The sequence below is a fragment of the Accipiter gentilis genome, unplaced genomic scaffold, assembly GCF_929443795.1.
Source record: "Accipiter gentilis unplaced genomic scaffold, bAccGen1.1, whole genome shotgun sequence".
NCBI classification, from domain to species: Eukaryota; Metazoa; Chordata; class Aves; order Accipitriformes; family Accipitridae; genus Astur; species Astur gentilis.
The window spans coordinates 200,022-220,039 of record NW_026061048.1 but is presented as its reverse complement, the minus strand read 5'-3'; the positions used below and the strand labels follow the sequence as shown (position 1 = coordinate 220,039).

General features: G+C 42.2%; 2 long non-coding RNA genes across 2 annotated transcripts; both read left to right on the top strand.

The window, feature by feature from the left end:
- Positions 1-13,477: 13,477 nt before the first annotated feature.
- LOC126037335 (uncharacterized) lies at positions 13,478-14,717 on the top strand. The gene is made up of 4 exons (XR_007505623.1): positions 13,478-13,527; positions 14,161-14,300; positions 14,443-14,515; positions 14,601-14,717. It is a non-coding gene; the product is annotated as an uncharacterized LOC126037335 (long non-coding RNA).
- Positions 14,718-15,068: 351 nt separating this feature from the next.
- LOC126037339 (uncharacterized) lies at positions 15,069-19,757 on the top strand. Its single transcript, XR_007505627.1, has 3 exons — positions 15,069-15,123; positions 15,533-15,586; positions 19,747-19,757. It is a non-coding gene; the product is annotated as an uncharacterized LOC126037339 (long non-coding RNA).
- The last annotated feature ends 261 nt before the right edge of the window (positions 19,758-20,018 follow it).

The window sequence follows — 20,018 nt, the reverse complement described above, 5'->3', positions numbered from 1 at the left end:
CATGCCACCCTCAAAGCTTGCGTCCTGGAGTTGAGCGTGGAGGGGCATCACCCCACGAAGGTTTGGTGTGTTGTAGCAGTCGGTGCTGTGAGGTCTGGTGGGTGGGTGGCAGTGGGGTGGAAGCAGCTGTTGGGGGTTCCGTCATTTGCATAGCCCAGCCCCCCCCGCATGCTTCAGAATGTTGGGGTCCCTGTGGCAGTTTTTGAATGGTCCCTCCCAGTTGGGTCAACGGACCCAGCGCAGCCAGAAGATCCCGTTGGAGCTCCTCTCTCTGGCATAAATCCCTCGGCGTTTGGGCTTGAGAAGAGGTAAAGTTGGAATCTGCAGATCTCCTTAGGTGACCTTCAGGAGCTGTGGGCTGTGGGTGGGGACTGGCTCTCTGTCTCTGGTCCAGCGACTGGTGTCATTGCTCATAGGAGGAGCTTTATCAGGCGAATCTGCCGTTTCCCTTCTTCTGGGGGTTACGGGAGCCGTTTTGGAGGTGAGGGAGATGTGAATTCCCGGTCTTGAGCCAACCTGGATGGAGCAGAGGTGGACTGTGATTTGTCTGACCTCAACAGTGTATCTGTAACGCAGTTGCAATCGTCTCTGCCTGCACAACTGGCATGAGGTCCTGTTTTATTTTAAAGGAGACGTAGTGAATAAAATCAGTGAATCTAATGGGCGGTCTTTCTGACCAAATATATAAACGTTTATTTAGGATAAGATAAACGGTCCCTTGAAGCACTGGTTACACGGACTTAACTCTGTGTTGCCTAAAAATGGGACCAAGTTTGGCTCGGCCGTGGGCGTCTACATTAGAGACATCCACGTTTAGTCAGATGAATCACACCCCAGTCTCCTGTGTTCCTCATCAGGTCTCTGGCAACTCTGCTGTTAGCCCTTACTGAAGCCAAGTACAGTCTCTCATTGATTGATAGATTGATTTTAACAGAAAGGAAAGTCAGTCTTAGACATTTGGTTGCGGAAGAAAGTTTGTGTTTGAAGATCGTGCTTGGATCTTTGAGTAGGTCTAATTAGATGCCTTTTCCTCTTTGCTTCATCCCTGATAAGCTTAGGCACTCTCTGTTTGTCCTGTTTCGGAGGACCACTGCCCAAGGCGCGTAGCATTGCACAGGGAGATGCTGCATCTCATTTTGCACTGTGAGTCTTGTTAAGTCATCAGGAATGAAGTACTTTTAGGAGATAAGCTAACTAAATTGCACTCAAGTGAAAAAAGTGCTCTATAACTCCCGAGAAATAATACTGGATTATAATGAAAATAGAAGTATTTTGAGCAAAAGATGCTTAAAAAGTTAGGTAAAAATGAAGAGCACGGTGCAATTTTTTTAGTTTGGGTTTTTATACATTTTTGATTTAAAGTTTGAATGTAAACAAATCTGGTTGAATTGATGTGGAAAAGATGCTCAAATTGACAAGTATTTCTTTCAAACAAGAATAAGCAAAGTAGCAGCTAGAGAGAGTGTTTTGGCTTTAAAGTGTTTTGTATTTGTGAACCCAAATCTCCAGGCTGCTGGGCAGGGTGAGACCTGTGCCAGCCAATTCATCTTTTAGCTCCAAGTGCCTTTTGATAGAGATGCAGGTCTCCTGGGGATTGTGGGGACGTGCTCCTGCATCTGGAAAAGATGGCTGAGTTCCTGGTGTAAGAAGGGCACTGGGGTTTAGAGGTCAGAGCTGAGGCAGGTATGGAAGATGGCAATAGCTGTGATCATTAGTGCAAAAAAATTATTTTTGTATATTCAAGCAGGTTTTTTTCTCTCCTCTGCTAATCCAGTGTGGAATATGAGCCAATAAAGAGAAACCGACGCTGTACACGCTGGACACACTTAAGTATTTGTTTTAAAATAGGTGTGAGGTCAAGCTAGAACGTGCTTTGCAATTGGTGTATTTACTGCAGCAAATTTTCTGCTCTTCCTGGCCGTCTTCTGTGGTTTTCAGCCTGCTTCACCTCCACAGAAAGAGATACCGTGCGTATGAAAGAGCCCGTTATGCGTCTTCCCTTAGGAGATATTTTTTTGTGCTCTGCTCTTGAGTTACGATCTGAATTATTTATGCCAACATTTCAAATAGCTTTTGGATTCCCTGGTTAAAGTATTCTGAACCTACCCCAGCTACATGTTACAATGCACAAGTCCCACGAACCATCAGTTTTTATTTCATGTCATTTGTCATGAAGTAACACACATTGCAGCCAGAATGCTGTGTTGCTGTTCCATGGTTTTTTTTACAGTAGTTTTCCAGCTGTATTCCTCGTCCCCATGATAAAGAGTGTTGCCAGTATTTCTTTTTATCTTAGAATACACATGGTAAGGATGGTTGCTGGATGTCTCATCCTTTTTAAGGCTGTGAAGGCATGCTCTGACAAGGCCTTTTCCCAGACCCAGGTATTCAGGGATGCAAGGTGTGCCTATCCCCATCAGCTCCGTGAAGGATGTAAGAGAGATTGTGCGCCTGAAGGTTGAATGATGCTTCTGTGTTAGAAGCTGAATTTCCACAAGCAAAAAACAGCTTCCCCGACTCTTTAAGCTGTGTGTCCTTTTAATGCTGCAAAAATGTAAATAATGATCCTTGCGTACATCTTTCTCAATTAAATGTACAGTGGATGTCTTCTCGTTCAGCTAGTCTGGAGCTTAAAAAGCAGCTTAAAAATACTGGACAGGGTAATTTTTGGTGGACATGGCCAGAGCCTGCTTGGAAGAAAATTGGATTGGTTACACCAGTCTTTATGTGAGGCCCAAAGAGAGCCTAAGGTTTTGAGTGCCCTAGAATGCTCTTTTCAAGTAGGTTAACAGGCACATATACACCCTGTAATGACGTAAGGACTCCCCAGAACATCTTCAGGACAGCTATATTTTATGCAAGCCCCTGTTTTCATGCAACCTCAGCTAGTGTTGTGCTGCTCTTTGCAGGGTCGGGTGAGCGGTGTTGTCTTTGGCTGTGTGGGCTTAAATGTGTTTCTAATGTGCGTGTCAAATAATTGCCTGTTAAACAGACTGCCAGTGTGGCTGAAGCCAGTGCTTCCGAAGAAGGTGAAATAAAAGCTTTGAAGATAGGGTCCTGCTGCGAATACGATCCAGTCAAGTAAGTGTTGATTGTGTCCCATCTGATCTTTGCAGATCGTGGAAAAATTGCAGAGATGTTTGTTTTAACGAGAGAGACACACGCCTACCTCTTTGGTTTTCTCCCCCAAACCATTTAGTTACCTGAAGAAACCCTTGGGTCCGCTCCGCCATCATCTACTTGCTTTCACTGCGGAAAACGTGGCCACTACATAAAGAACTGCCCGACAAATGGGGTAAGATTGTGGGGGACTTGTGGTGTTACTTAGTTTTTAATTGTTTTGCCTTGGCAGTTACGTAACAAATACATGAATCCTCATATTAAGAATTGTTTCTGTTGGGGTGAAATGCAGAGGTTGTATGGCAATGTTGCAAAGGCCTTCAAAATTCCAGGGGAAGCTGGAATTAGAAGTGTGAAATTTTCTTTTTCCTAGGTCGTAGACATTCAATATATCCATAGGTCTTTCTGGGTGAACACGTGCATGTTTTTATATCTTTCAGTATTAGTGGAAATGTTTCTGTTTTCCACTCTTTTTAATGGCAGTTCACAGTTTTTATTATTTTGTACAAAACCAAGACATTTCTCTCTGCCCCATCTATTGAATATTTGCGTGTTTTAATTGCACTAAGTCCCTGGTTGAGTATTGATGCCATTTAACCGTAGTCACTGAAAGCTCATTTTGCTTCTGTTTTATGTTTCAAAGGCTTCTTGCCAAGTCTAACAGATGGCTGTTGGACTGAGATTTCCTCCCCCTCTGACTTTTCTGAAATCCCATGTGTGAAACAGGCTGAAGTTTTCCTGTTGCTATACAGTGAGAAAATACTGCCGTGTGCTGACAGGAGTGGCTCTTTTAAAATGACCGTGGTAGCACTTCTGGTTTTCCGTCCTGGATCTCCTTTTGTAGAAGCTGTAACATCGACTTCTTGCTTTTATAAAATGTAATTGCTCGGAGGCTAACGTTATGCTGAGCCTGCAATTTACATGTATCCTCTGGCAAAGGAGAGGTGGGATTCATTTCACCTGCTTTCTAGCTGTGAAAAGATTAATTTTCTAGTCTGAGCTTCTTTCTTAGTTGCTCCAATGAATGGGAGAGTTCTGCAGAAGGAAGATTGTTCCTCCCTCCCTCTTCTAGTGTTGTGGCTATAGAAAAGTAGTTTAAACTAAGCGCCTACCTTTTAGGAGGCTCACGTGGAGCGAGAAGAATTCCATCTCTTCTCTTGCTTTGAGAAAATGCAGAGCTTGGAAAAGTTTTCCTCTACCCATCTTTAACTCGTTTCTTTTTCCTTCCCCACCCCTCCTCCAGGGAAGCTTATGCTAGAGGAAGGATGGAGAAGCCTCCCTTTTTACCAGAGGAGCCGTCTTCTTCTTCCTCCTCCTCCTCCTCCTCCTCTTCCTCCACCTCAGATGCTCCCGTTCCAGATGAGTTGTCATGTCTCATCTGTCAGGACATAATGACTGATGCAGCTGTTATTCCCTGCTGTGGCAACAGTTATTGTGACAAATGTAAGTGTTACGCCCGTGTTTGTTAATTCTAAACATCACATCTGATTTTCTGAAAGCAGAAAGAGGAGGGAACAAAATTACTTTGCTACCAGTTCTATTTTATGCTGAAGTATACCCTGGACGGGAAAGGGCTCTTCTGGTATCAAGGGCGAAAAAAGCCAGGAAGCCTTTTCCCCTTTTTAGGTATCTAGTTAAGTCTTCTTTACAAGCGGAAGGACGAGTATGAGGAGAGTGGCTAACTGTGCAGGGGATTACAGTATTAGACACTGAATGCTTTTAGTTGGTCCACAGCCCTTTGTCTCATACAAAATTATATAGCCGACTCTGGTGACTTAGAGTGGTCTGCAACAAACGGATAGTTAGGCATTTAATCCACATTCTTCTCCACGGGAGAGTTGGTTAAAACCTTCAGAACTCGAACCTCCTAATGGTTTTTTGAACCTATTAATGAGGTTTTTTTGAAACATGTTTTGTTCATTAACCTTGAGGTTGGGGACTTCTCGCTGTACTAGATAGTGGGGAAAAAGACTAGCTGCAACATCAAGACACAGCCTATGCTACATCTGCAGATGTTCCAATGGTGAAATACAAAACTGTATAGTTATTTGCTGCATACTAGAAATTTTTTACACTATTGAACATTTATAGCTTCATGCTCTCAGTTCAAGACTATATTCACCTGTTAATCATAGACATGTCTTTATGATTGGTGAGAACCCCCAAAACTTCCTTAGTTTGGCTAAATACTGTTTTGATTATTCTAATTCTATGCAGGTATTAGAACAGCATTACTGGAATCGGAGGAACATATATGCCCAACGTGTCAGGAGACAGATGTTTCACCTGATGCTTTAATTCCCAACAAGTGCATACGCCAGGTAACATGACAACTTTTACATAAAGTGCTTGTAAGAAAAGGCTCTTTGTAAAAAGCGGAAAGGGAAGAAAATATTAATTTACATCTCCTTAAGCAAGGCGTAATTGAATAAGGCTAAATTGACTTTTCAAATGCACTGTTTGCTGCTGTCACAGAAGCTTACGACTCTTTAGAGATGATCTGGCAAATTCGGGTCCCGCTCTTACTGAACATGATTGCCTCGCTTTCACATTTGGTGTTAACGCTGAAGTACTTGAAATACAGGTCCTCTGAGCTACCAGTCATTAGTATCAGTGTTCAATGTGACGTGTTCATACATCTGTATGTTGGTTTCTTTGAGGATTGATGGCATTTACGGAATACACGAGTAATTTTCCTCTGTGAAGGCTTCTGTTCGTATATCTGCTGAAGTTCCATCGTAGCTTCTTGTAAATGCTTTTCTGCCTCTAGGCTGTGAACAACTTCAAAAATGGAACTAGCTACACAAAAAGGCTCCATCAGCAGATTCAGCAGCAACAGCAGCAGCAGCAGCAGCCGCCACCGCCTCCACCAGCACCCAAGACTGTTAGACCTCCCGCTGTTCTGGTGAGTGCCGCTGAACCATCTACATCTTCCTCTCTGTCAGTCAGCAGTTTGTTGGAAGAGAAGGTAAGCTTTATTTCAACATATGCAGTGATTCTTATATTGTAGTAGAGCTTCTTTTCCAACTGTCTGCGTTTATTCACAAGGGCTGTCGGCTTCCTGTGCGAAGACAAGCAGCATTAGCAAGTCGTCTGGGCCCCCAAGGACAGTCAATACCCACCACTGGTAAGGAACTGTAACTTTAGAATTCCTTTCAAAACATTATCTTCAGATAAACTGCATGGGATTTTTTGCTTTTTCCTCTCTCCACTCCAAAAGGTCATCCGGGGAGAGGCAGTACAATTGGCTCAGCAGGTGGCAGACCAGGCTGGGAACTGTAAGTATTATATAGAAATTCAATGTATTACTACTTGTAAGCTGTTAAACGAGGCCGTAGCACTTGACTTCTGCAACGGCTGATTCATAGTGAAGTACGTATGCACAGATAGTTGTGGAGAATACAAGTGGTCGTTAATTTTTCAATGGCCTAATTTGAACTGGCTTTAACAAAGGGGATCTGTGCTTGCAGTGAAATTATTTAAAATAAACCTCCAGTACCTGATTGAGAAGAGGACTCTGACAAAGGAAGTCTTTTTGAGGAAACCAGAATTACCTATCAAAATTAAATACAGTTAAAGGATCAAGTGGAAAGGCACCCTTTTGGTTCCTGGCTGAACAGGACTGTAGAAATTGATTTCCCAGTAGGAGTCAGCCTCCACATTCTTTTTTTCTAACAACTTAGTTGATGCTGATTGAGCAAATTCTTGGAAAAGTCAACACTGCTCTGTTATGACCATTTTGAATGTCTTCAATGTAGTCAGCCCAAATAGCCAAGCTGCTTTCTCTCAGTTGGCGAGAGAGGAGTCTGTTTTATCTGTGACTGCAGGGTCAGGTCAGTCCTTCCTTTTAGTATATATGTGTTCTAGATAGGTAGATTGTAAGGGTGCCCTGTGTTTATAAAATCTTAAGATAAATCAAAACAAACCCCAGGATCCATCCCACAGATTGTCTAAAATCTCCAATCGAGTAAGCAGGAGAATAACAAGTCGGGGACAAGAGCAGGCCAAATACATCATGGTGAGGCAACGACGTAGGAAGCGTACGTGGAAGAAGATGAAAGAAGTTTGGGAGAAGATGAGTTACTATCTGTGCAGTACTTTGCAGATCAGAAGTGTGAAGAAGTGTGGGCACATGCGAGATGGGAGTCTCTTTTAAGCCTGGGCAGCCTCCATCCACAGTCGCAAAGCTGAGTCTGAGGAGAGCAGACTGAGGGAAGTGTTGGGGGTGAGGATGTGGAAGGCAAGTAGGAGGGTCAAGAAATGAGTGTAGTCTCAAATGAACAGAGAGCAGGGAGAAAAAGGCTTCAGTTGAGAACAAGAAGTGCTTGCCACCACACTCCCGCTTCATTGGCTTTCCTTCTGTATTTGTTATGAAAATGGTATCATAAGAAGGAAAATACTCATTAGGAATATTTTGACTTATGAAGTGGAAGTTGACATACCCGTAAAGAAGACAAGGCAAATTAGGTCAGGGCCTAGTTACACTTGAAAGTAAACAGCCATTCTGACTGGGGAGAGTAGTTCATAGGACTACAGTCCTAATACCACCCCCCCACCCCCGCCAGCTTTTTGGAAAACGCCTAGAAAAAAAAAGTTTGAAAAATGAGCTCATAGAGAAGGGGGGTGGGGGAGCCCACTAGGTGACTAAAAGCTACGTCTGTAGTTGGACAAAGCTACTCTGCGAGAGAGAAATCCATCTTCCCTCAGTGGCAGAGTAAAGGCAACAATTAGAAATCAGGAGTTGTAATAAGCTATCTTTTTAAAATCAAGTGTTGAGGCTGTCCTTTGAGCATTTCCTCATCCCATTCCAGCCAAAGTGGGTCAGATACCTTAATTAGTTCTAAGCGTCTCTTGACTAACCCAGCTCAGATTTGAAGCCGTCCATTTGTGAAGTAGGAAAATAGCCGGTTTGAATAATGCCATCATTAATCCCTGTAGCCTTAGGGTCTGGATATGGACTCTTTGACAAGCATGATGAGTTGTAGAGACCTTTTTAATGGGTGTCCCCCTTTTGCTACTAGTGTTTCTGTAGAGACCCTTGATCCATTAAGTACAGTTCTTACCTCCGGTGCCCCTCCTTTCTCTCTCCTGGTTTCAGCTGGTAATGCTCTGCCTGACTGGGCAGTGAGCTAGCGAAAGCAGATTTGAGCACCTTCTACAAGCAGAGCTTAACTTGTGCTGCTCTGCGTGCTGATGTACATCTCTTGGATTTAGATTAAACCAGATGTATGTAGAGCTAAGCCTCTGAGCTATAAAAGTGGAACGCTGTGTTAAGAGCACAAGGCTCTGCTAGCAACATTAGCTGCAGATTGGTTGATGTTTTCCTTCATCCTCTTCCATAGACAAAACCAAGGTAATGCTGCATTTACTGCAACAACTCTGTTTAACAGACCACTTTGTCCCTGCTCTGCAATCAACTCTAATGTCCTTTCAGAATCAGTAGAAGCACAGCCAATACATTGAACTAAAAGAAGCCAGTGTTAAATTGTCTTGTTTAATGTGATCGGGAAGCTGATGGGAATAACCTTAAGTCAAAAGTGCTGTGAAACTGAAATGGGTCCAAAAAAACTTGTGCTGTACATAGTGTCGCCCTTAGTGGATTTCAAACCTTTTCATTTCCTGGCGATCAGTTCCAACTGTCTAGCGCAATGCAAATAAGCTGTCTTCAGATAGCAGCAACTTGGATCTTTTCTTATATCCACAAAGGTTTTTTAAAGAAGTTGCTTCTAAGTTAGGTCAAGTTATCTAAAAACCATAAGCAGGATCTTTCTTCCCTCATTTATATTAATGCTGGGCAAAAGGGCAGAAGCTGATTTGGAAACCTGTAAGTGGAAGGGTGTTTTGCAGTAAGGTGGTGGTTGTTGTTTTGTTGGGTTTTGTTTTTCTCTTTTGTGGAGTCTTCGGTATTTTATTTTCTCCCCCAGTACTCCTAGGCTGCAGAACCAGCCTCCAAGGCACTATGGAATGACTTCTGCAATTAGCTTGGCTCCTCCTGCGGATAGAGATTCCATTCATACTCAGAAGCTGCTTGAAGCGTTGAAAGCATTGGGGGTATTTGAAGAGGAGGAAGAACTGAATCACAGGTATAACAAGACTGTAAAATTTGTTAATGTCCTGGGGTTTTTTTAGGGCAAACTTAACATGACTTTTCTTTACAGGCTGGTCGTTCTTGGCAGACTGAATAACTTGGTCAAAGAATGGATTTCAGAACTTGGTGAGAGCCAGGTAAGGTTTTTTGATAGGTTCTTATCAAAACAGCTGAAGCCTTTTTGTTTCTTTCAAAGGCGATACTACTAGGATTTATGCTAAAGTTCAACATTTAACTTCCTTCTTAAGTATCAAGGAGATCTGTAGTAAGAGCCATTGAAATAATGTATAAAAGATCCTTTAGATGAAGACCTTCAAGTCCTTGGGGCACTGAATAAGTTTGTGAAGTGGCTCTGTCAGTTGACTTGTAGCGGTTAACAAAGCTGAAACAAGACATTGTGGGGGGAGACAGATGGTAACAGGGCAGTAAACTTGCCCCAGACAGCCTACAGCACTCAATCTAGTTTGAAATTATTACTCTAGACTTGCCTTTGGTATGGCTCTTAGATGGTGTTCATTTATGTGGGTCTGCTGCAGGGAAGACTGATAATAGGTCTTTGTTTAAACTGATGAAGCGACTGCTACATTACCTACCTTTTTTGTTGTTGTTGTTGTTTGTGAGTTGCCAGCACTCCCTTCAGAAAAACAGAATCAGTCTATTAGACTAACAACTCAGTATGGGAGGGAGAAGACATTGTTTATGGAGGCTGCTGTAGTCTTTCTAAGTAACTTCTATGCTAGTTAAACTTGCACGTAGGTCAACGTGTATCTTCTGTTCTCCAGAAAACTCTTTCTCTTCTACCCACAGAATCTTCCCCCTTCAGTAGTAGCAAATGTTGGTGGCAAAATATTTACGTTTGGTTCTTACAGGCTTGGAGTACACACTAAAGGTAAACTTTTGGTGTCTGGTCATAGTTGTAATGTTTGAAAGTGTCTTCCAACAGTAACAGAACAAATGGCATCTCTTTGCAGGTGCTGACATAGACGTGGCTTGTGTTGCTCCTAGACATGTAGAAAGATCGGATTTCTTTCAGTCGTTCTTTGAAAAACTGAAACGTCAGGAGGAAATAAAAAACCTAAGAGTAAGCAAGCTCTCTCCTTGATAGATTGTGCAACGCCGACAATAAGAATATTCCTGTTAAAGACTCCTATTGGTAGTGATTGTCTTGCAAACCAAAATGAAAAAGGGCCTTGTTTCTGAGCCCCTTCTAAAATACTGTCTACGCAGCATGAAAGCGTGGAAGTCAAGCTTTTGGTTCCCTTCCCCAGTGACTGTATGTCCGATCCGAATCTCTGTGGTTCACTTCTCCCCTACCCATGGTTTGGGAATGAGTGGGCTATAGTATCAAAAAGCAAGGTTGTGCCTAGGAGCCTTGCTTTCATCCTAGCTGTAGTAAGGGGCTTGGCAAGAAAGTAACTGCATGCAGGTAGAGGAAGGGGCAGCCTGAGAGCTAAGGGAGTTGAATGTGATGTGGAAAGGTTTCTGTCAGTACCTTTGCCATGGTGTTCCTTGGCTGTACTTTAGGACCTCGAATTCATTCTTCTCTGGTCCTGTTCTTCTCTGGCTACTCAGCCCGAGACTTTGTAGAAGAGATGCACAGTCAGCTTTGCATAAAGTCAATAGGAGCTGTGCTGTGAATGTACAAAACTGCCTTGTAAAATGACCCTCCGGTGCATATGCTGTGTACTTTGCATATAGAACCGAACTCCTGAGAAGTGTTTCTCTCAGGCTGGTCTTCCTTGTGCAGACATTTTGAAAGACTTCACGTGCATAGCTAATGAGCCTTTGTTTAGGTGACCGAAGACAGGGTCAGTGGGCTGTGGCACAGTTCTGACGAGTGGGCTACAAAATTGAAAACTGTCCCATAAGGTAGCTGATAGCATCTCAGGCATGGTAGAAAATAAAAATACAGGAGGCTAGTGCGCGCTGTCAAACGCGGACAGAATGTTCTCGATTTCTCTGGATGTTAACCAGGAGTAAGATAGCTACAGAAATCTCTTGCTTTTCTTCCTCACCACCAAGGTAAGTACCTTACAACCTCTGATACTGATGGCTCATTGTGCACTGTTTGTTCATTACAATACGTGATCAGCCTCCGGATCTCTTGGCTAAATAACTTGTTAAAGCTAGTATTATACCGTCTTAGTGCTATACCGCTTGCAGCTTATGAACAATTCTTCTGGTTTGGAAGCAACTCAGTCTTTATACTGAGTAGTTAGCAGTGTAAATTCTGCATTTGATCGTAGTTCAGGAGAAACATTAAAGTAGCAAACCATGTTTTCTTACACAGTTATCCTCTCCTTTCCAGGCAGTTGAAGATGCATATGTACCAGTTGTCAAGTTTGAGTTTGATGGCGTTGAGGTAAGCATTTTTTGGGTTTTTTTTAAGTGAGTAAATTTTTTCTTGCTTTGGAATAGGATAACTTTTCCAGGGAGCTGTGACTGTGCTATTTTGGACCGCAAAGTATCCCAGGAGAAGACATTGCAGTAGAATGGGAGCTTATAGGAAAATAAGCCCCTAGGGAGCCTAGCAGGCATGGGAGCATCAGGGACATCTTTTTCTAGGCCTGTGCTGTAGACCAGGGTAGCCTGCTTGAATAGCATTTATCCCTAGGATCATGCAGAGTGGGAGCAGAGGCGGTGTCCTTGCTCAGTCTTCTTAGCTCTGCCAAGCTAGGTATCTACAGAGGGATGTGTACAGTGTAATTCACTGTACGAATCGTGTGAGCAGACTAAATGTTTTGCTGCACATCCAAAATGAAGTGGTCATGGGACAAACAATCTGGAAAATGGAAAGTGAAAGTACTCATTTGACTCCCGCCTGGGTCTGTCAGCTGCAGGAATCCAGCTATCTTGAATACATCCTATACAATGAATCAAGACCTGCCTGCTGTAGTCCCTAAGCAAGTTACTGCTTGGTATCACTATCACAAAGAGATTTATTCAGTGACCTTTTTGTGGCCTTCATCTGGTACAGACTTTCACAGGATAATCTTCTTGCCTCAGACTGTACTAAAAAGCAGATACTTCAGGATCAAAAGGGCTTACTGCATAAAGGAAATGCTCTCTCCTTTGCTGAAGTATAGTTGAGGTGACTGAACTTAAGTCTTAATTCTGTGAATAATTTTAAGTTCCCTTTTAATTGAAACTCTAAGTCTAGAGTAATCTTTTCCAACTTAAAATGCCCTCTTCCTTTCCCTAGCTTAAAAAGAAAGGGGTGATGCAGTGAAGGCTTTGTAAATAAAATTGGGAACTTCTAGAAATTGTATTGAATCTTCTGGCAAATGAATCTCTTGGGAGATGTATCTATAGTCACATAATTCTAAATACAGATGTTAACCACTCTTTTTAGACTTGAGTAACTGTCCCCCACCAGTGTGCTCTTTGCAAACTGCGGGGCATTCTAACGGTTGGCACTTTTTGCCTCTTAAGATTGATCTCGTGTTTGCAAGACTGTCTGTGCCAATTGTTGCTGATAATCTTGATCTCAGAGACAACTCGTGTCTCAGAAGCCTGGATATAAGATGTATACGGAGCTTAAATGGTAAGCATATTTGCACATCTTTAACAAGAAAATGTTACTAAAGTTGGTATGGAATGCACGTTACACACCCCAAGTTTCTGTACAGGATGCAGAAACTGATCCCCTGTATACTTGAGATCTGAGGAGGTGGCGAGTGGGCTTAAATTCAGCTGTTTCAAGTTGTGTGTTTAGATAGACCTGTGTTTCATGTTTCTTCGATTGGGGGGGGTGTGGTGTTCCAGTTTGCTACAGAAACTGCTTCAGGTGAATAGGTAGAGCACTTGATAGAGAAGATTGTGTGGTAGTTCATTAAAAAAAAAAGGATATTTAAAATACCTGAAGCCGAAGTTGCTCACTGTTTAACACTGACTGGTTTAATTGTTCCTGGCTGTCGAAAGAAACCTAGCTTTCGGAATCCTGTCGAAGGGCCTTATTGACAATTGTTGGCTGTAGTCTAAAGTATGAAAAAGCTGTTGAGGGTACCAGTTACCTGAGGTGATACGGAATGTGTAACCTCTAATTTGTTATGTTATGTGCCTGTAAGGTTATGTGTAACCTCTGATTTTTAAGGTAATACAAAGCAAGTAATGCAAACTTGTTTTCATAGACTTGCAGGAGAAACTGTAAGCTATTGATCCAGTACAGCACAGAACTGACTCGTACCTGTTACCAGGAAGTGCTGTACTTCAACTGTTTTTTCTTACAGGCTGCAGAGTTACTGACGAAATCCTGCACCTAGTGCCAAATAAAGAGAACTTCCGGCTCACGCTCCGTGCAATTAAACTATGGGCAAAACGTGAGTAATGTGATTGTTTGTGATCTTTAAACTTTCCAGAGGCACCTCGTGCTGAAAAAACAATGGCACTAGAAGTCCTTCATCTTTGGATAGCTGTTTAAATATCAGGTTTTAGTTCAAAACCTGTGTTTTAGTTTAGATTCAAGGACTGTCTGTGGGGTAGATTCTGTGTGTTTTTTTAATGGGGGTGGAGCGGGGAGATGAGGGGAGTGCCTACAAGACAAGGTGCTGCATTGCTTACCAGGAACCTGACTAGAAAGGATAAAAAACGCCCAGTGAAGTATAAAAGCTTGATAGATAAGGAATAAGAAAATAGCGTTTGCGCATGTGACTAGAGCAAGTGCTAGAAGAATGGCAGAACCTTCTTCTCAAGGGAAGTTGGAGCGAAGCAGTAGCTGTAGCAGTGCAGGCAAATTTCAGAGTAGCGGTATTTTGGGAAGTGGTGTGGTAACGATTCTTTTTCGCATCGCTGTAAGGACCAACAGTTTTGGCCTCGTTGCACTGCAAAAATAACTGACTTGGAGGCTGAAGGGTGATAGGTATTCTATAGATTGTGAAGGTGGTGCTGTAAATTTGAAGGACTATACTTGGGCTTGGGAAGACTACAGGGCAACGACAATGTCTGCATTGTAGGACGTGGCATTTACTCCAACGTGCTGGGATTTCTTGGTGGGGTTTCCTGTGCTGTGCTAGTAGCGAGAACGTGTCAACTCTATCCAAACGCTTTGGCTTCTACTCTGGTGAACAAGTTCTTCTTGGTTTTTTTCAGAATGGTAAGAGCTATTGATGACTATTTTGATTTGCGTAAAGCAGTAACACTTTCTGAGGTGGTTCTTTATATAAGATTTAGACCAACACCATTCAGTCCTACCCTGAATTACATGGCAGAGTCAGTGCCTGGCTTTTCTTGTTTAGGGAGTGGCCAAGACCTGTATTGCTGAAACAACAGGAAGAGAGCAATCTTAACTTAGCAGTATGGGACCCCAGGGTATGTAGACATGGAATTTGGAAGCCTTGAACCTTTCTTCTAAGCTAAGCTGCTGGTGCTGAGCACAATTGTTTTAACATCACAGGTGAACCCATCAGACCGATACCACGTAATGCCTATCATCACCCCAGCCTATCCACAGCAGAACTCTACATACAACGTATCTACATCAACGCGAGCGGTAATGGTGGAGGAGTTCAGACATGGTAAAGTTCTTTCCATGCTTATTAACTGCTTAAAAGGTGTCATTCTTGCAATATGAAACCACATTACCTGACTTGGTTATATTCCGTGCGGTGTTGTGCCCTTTTAGGCAGAAGAGTTCTCTGGGAAGTCTACCTGTTGCAGGCAACAAGGGAGCAGTTTTACAATGAACTGTTGTAGTAGGCGTGTATTGTGTCAAGGGAATTCCTGCTTTTTGATCTGTCAATTACTGTTCAAAACCTTTCTCTTGTACAGTTTCTATCACGCTCTGCTAGTCTTAAAAACAAAATGGTAGTAAGGTTTTCAACCTTAATTGTAGGTCTTGCAGTTACGAATGAGATTCTCCAAGGAAAATCAGACTGGTCAAAGCTCTTTGAACCACTGGACTTTTTTCAGAAATACAAGTATGTATGAAATCTGTTACCTGAACTTGAAATGATTGCCGTACTGGTTAGCATAGTGACTTTTAGCTTGCAGTCGAAATACAAGATGGCATTGATATGTTTGTTTTTCAGAAGCTGGAGGTAGTCATAGGAATTTTGGTAAGGATAAGTATAGGGAAGATAGAAAAACTGTTTGTGTTTTGCCACTGACACTGTTTTTATTAACAAAAATACCAGCTCTGATACTTAGAATGCAGCAGAACACGATTCTGAAGGATGTAATCAGTTTTTCTTCAGTTAATATTGTGCTGCCTGCAGGATATAATGTGTCTTGTCTGGAAGTCATTTTCTATACATTTAAGGCAGTTTTGGTTTCATTTGAAGGAATATCAAGTCCTGAGCTAGAATGTTACTTTTTCTTTTCTTCTAGACATTATATTGTGCTGACTGCTAGTGCCTCTACTAAAGAGCATCACTTAGAGTGGTAAGTCTTGCTTTGAGTGTGGGTTCAATACATCATTGACGCTCAATTCAGTGTTGCGCTTCATTTGGTTAATACAGTTCACAAAACTAAAGTATTTGACTGTGCAGCTCGGCATGGAATACAGTAGGGAGGTAAGTAGACAGTTCCTCAGCAAAATTAAAAGCTTTCTTGTGAAGGGCAGTTAGCGTAAGTTATCTTGCTGTTTAAGAAGTTAAGCTAAAGACCTAAGTCATGATGAGAAGGAACAAAGAGGGTTAGCGTGTGTATGCTCTGTGCCATCTGGAGAAGCAGACTCCTTAGGAGTCTAAGGAGACTACTTACCCAAGGCTACTTCAGTTAGGAAGATGTTCCTTGTTGCAGAGACTGAAGTAAATGGGGATTACTTGATGTCATCAGATGTGTAGTGGACACTGGAGAGCTTGATCTTTTACTGACTTATAGAGCAGTGGTCTCCAAACTTTTGTGCACTCCTGTGAGCAAAACAAAAAAAAAAAAAAGTAATTTTTGAACACATAGTTGCGGTCTATGTCTACTTCTTTACAAGTTACGTACACATTACTGAAGTTCTAATCTTTTCTTCCCGGACCCAGTGGATTGTCTTGTGCACCCCCTGGGGTACATCCCCCTCCGACACTTTGAAGACGACTGTTGTAGAGCCTTAGAAGGCTTGGTTTCATAGCTTTTTTACTGGATGCAATATTTAATTTAGGACTAGATTGCACTCAACGCTAAGTTGCTCTGGTAATGTAGTCCGCCTGTTCCAGAGCCTACTTTTCTCCAGTGAAGTGAAACAAGGCTGTTTAATCGGGGTGAAACCTGACCGTCTGCACAGAGTACCTGAATGCTGATAAATAGTGTTTACTACGTTTTAATCTAGTAGTGTGCTCAGGCATCTTGTGTTTAGTGCTGGAAATGATCATCTCGGCATGCTTGGTAGTGGATAGGTAAATTGCAGGAGTGCTGATCTACTTTGTGAAAGGTAATGTGAGAACCCCTTCAACTGTGGTTAGAGAAAATGACTGCTGCTGACGTGGTATTTGTCACTGTCTCAAGGGAGACATGCCAGTAATAACTTGTTGAACCTGTATGAATGGGGTGACTAACTGTGAGTCTTGAAATAAGGGGAAACGGTGAGGAATTAAGGTACTGTAATGTGTGTGGTGTTCTTTTTCTGAAGAAACGAGTGCTTTGCCTGCCTTGCTCAAGTAAGCAAGGAAAATAGCTGTGTGTACCAGACCCCTGTTCTGAGGGCACCTTGGTTATACTTCAGGGTTCGGCTTGTGGTCTAAGGCAAATGATTGAATTCTTGAGCTACCTCTGAAAGACACCTTATTTCCTGTTTAAAAACAGCTCTAGTAGGTAGTACCTCTTACCTGAACTTGTTAATGTGTTCACTTAAAAATCGTGTCAGCTACAGCTTGATGTCAGTCGCAGTTAGGTATACAACAAGGAGTTCTGGGCAGAGGGCTTAGAGCCAAATAGTTTTTAATGTGAGATGTTTTAAGTGGAGAAGGCTTATTGTATCTCACAATAAAGATGAGGAAAGTTCTGGCTGCAGTAAAAGCTGACGTTTTTGCAGTGACAGAAATGGCAGCAAACGGGGCTTAGTTTTGCATCTGGGAAAATGAAAAGCAGAAGACAAACTTGCTTCCGTTTGCTATAAGAACAAGTTTAGTTCACCAACTCTTGAATGGATTTGGGAATAGATGGCACATCTCTGTTGTTCATCAACATAAGATACTTGTGAAGAACGTACAGAGTTCTGACTGCTTTCAAGGGTATCAGTGTTTTAGGTAGAAGGGTAAAATGCCAGTACTTCATTTAAAAGAATAGCCTTGGTGGTCATGATACATTTCTTGGGTAAGTCTCTGATGAGACTGTGTTGACTGGATCGTTTGTTTATTAAAGGAACGATATTTTTCAGTTTGGCTGGAAGAGGGTAAACTCTTTTCACAGATCAGTCTGCAAGAAGAATAGCATCTTTACTCAGGTGTAATGGAAGAGTTGTGCTTGAGCCTTTTCTAAACGGTTGTTCTCCTTGATCTTTGGGGTAAAAAGGAGCTTTGCTGCACTTCAAAATGCAGCCAGAGGTGCTGGGAATCTGCTTCTTGTTGACATTTTCATCATAGGTTATATGTTGAAGTGTTGTGTCTGACCTGTTAAGAGTACAAGTTAAACTTACTTACTGCCTCTGTCTTTGGAAACTTTGAAGCTCCAATGTCCCTGAAAACATCTCCAACTCCAGTGTGTGTGATATAAATATCTAGTATCTGCTGAGCTGAATGAAACTTACTACTTACTTACTGACTGGTTAGCATTTTTGGTATTAGCATTGTATTATAAGAAGGCAGATAACTACTGTGCTGGATACAGTCAAAAACGAGTAAATGTCTCTTGTTCTTATCAGGATTGGCCTTGTGGAATCTAAAATTCGTGTGCTGGTTGGAAACTTAGAGAGGAATGAATTTATATCTATTGCACATGTAAAGCCACAGTCTTTCCCTGGCAGCCGAGAACTTTGTAAACAGTGAGTTTCATTACTTTTCTGAACTAGAGTTTGGCCCATGTATTGTACCTCGTTTATATTCCTTCACCTCAGCTTACCTGTGAGAGATGTTCAGTTACGTAGTTACTGTTTTGTAGGTACGAGGTCTGGCGGGCAAGGTTCTGAGCATGTAGGATCTTTTTAAAGAAGGGAGAACTTGAGGGAGGAGTTCTCGGAGAACTTGAGTATGGGCTGACTCCAATCTTTAGCTGCTGCGTACAACTAAACTGTTTTGCTTAATCCCTTCTTGAGAGTAGATGCTAGCACCCAAATAACTGGCATCTGTGCATAAATGATAGATTTGTGACTCTGTCTTTTTAGGAGTGGATATGTGTCAATGTGGTTTCTTGGAATCGTGTTTAGGAAAGTGGAGAATGCAGAAAGTGTTAACGTTGATTTAACGTGCGTTATACAGTCATTCAAGGATACAGGTAAGCCTCTATTTTGCTCTAGTCTCGTAGGGTTTCATTTTTTAATACCAGTGCAAGTTGCTTCACAAAGTGAATTATGCTTCCTTCTGGTATTAGCTATTAGCTATTTCTGTAGAGCGTGACACGTAGAAGATTAGCCTTACAAACACACTATTTTGACACTTTGGCAATGTAAGTCCACCTTGAAACAGAAGTGTGTACTACAGTCCTATGTACCATATCCCATATGTGAAATAACAGTTCTGCAGATCATAGTGAACGATCAGAAAGGAACTGCGATTCCTGAAGTGGACAGTCAGGTGTGAAGCCAGGAGAGAGATGCCTGTTTACTGGGTGTAGCTACACTTGTCAAAAGCAGTTGTCAGTTACTGAACTTTGGAAGTGGGAATTAACTGTATCAGGCTCTAAAAGAAGTTGTGAATGCCTGCTGATAGTATTGTTTCCAAAATAACAGTTTCTGTACGATACCATCCCAGAACTTTGAAAGGCAGTGAGTGGTCACATTGTAATGACATGCAGTCTTGCACGTCAAGCTCCGTGTTCATCTTCCTTTATTCCTTTTGATAGATGCAGAAATAAAGTCATATCGCAAGCGTTGTTAGATAATGCTAGAATAAAGGGGCTTGGGGGTGAGCAGTCATTTGAAAGTACGGGTCTTTGGTTCCAAAGTCTGTTTACTTCTTCCCAAGCTGACTGCTCTTGTGCCTTTCAGAAGTGCACGTGTGCTGTGAGGCTTATGCCTTGCTATCGTAACGACAAACTAAGGAAATCGGGTTACTCTTCGGGAGTGACGAGTGTGTTTGGACAAAAAGTTCTAAGCAGTGGACTCCTTTAAACTCTTCATCAGTGCAAACAAACATTTCTCCATGGTACCAGCATGAGCTGTGTGTTGTGTTGCTCAGACAACATGAGTAAATGCAGTAAAAGCGGACCTTCTTTTTAGCTCATGCTTTGGGATATGAGACAAGCACAGAAAAAAGGCATCAAAACGCTTGTCTGAGTTTCAGGCCAGGTGGGGTGACTTCCTCAGACTTGCACTGTTACCCGAACCGATGCTTGTCTTGTACGTTACATCCAGTGGCACTGTGTTTGAATGTTGTGGCAAATGTGAATCATGTCAACAACTTTGACAAATACCCAATGCAAACATTCCCACTAAGCTACAACACTAAATTTCCTGTTAGTTTACAGCCAGGCTAACCACCTCAATGTGCTAAAGGAAGGTGTGAAGATTGAGGCAGCTCATGTGAAGAGAAAGCACCTCCACCATTTTTTGCCTGCAGAAACCTTACAGAAAAGAAAGAAGGTATATTAAAAATTGGGCTCTTCTGGCAATATTTTTTTTTCCTTTAATAATTACTTGAAGACTTCATTATTTTGATGTTGTTGTTTCAGCAAAGCATGCCAGGTACTAGTCAAAATGCTGGTGGGCTTCAGCGCAAAAGGACTTCTTCAG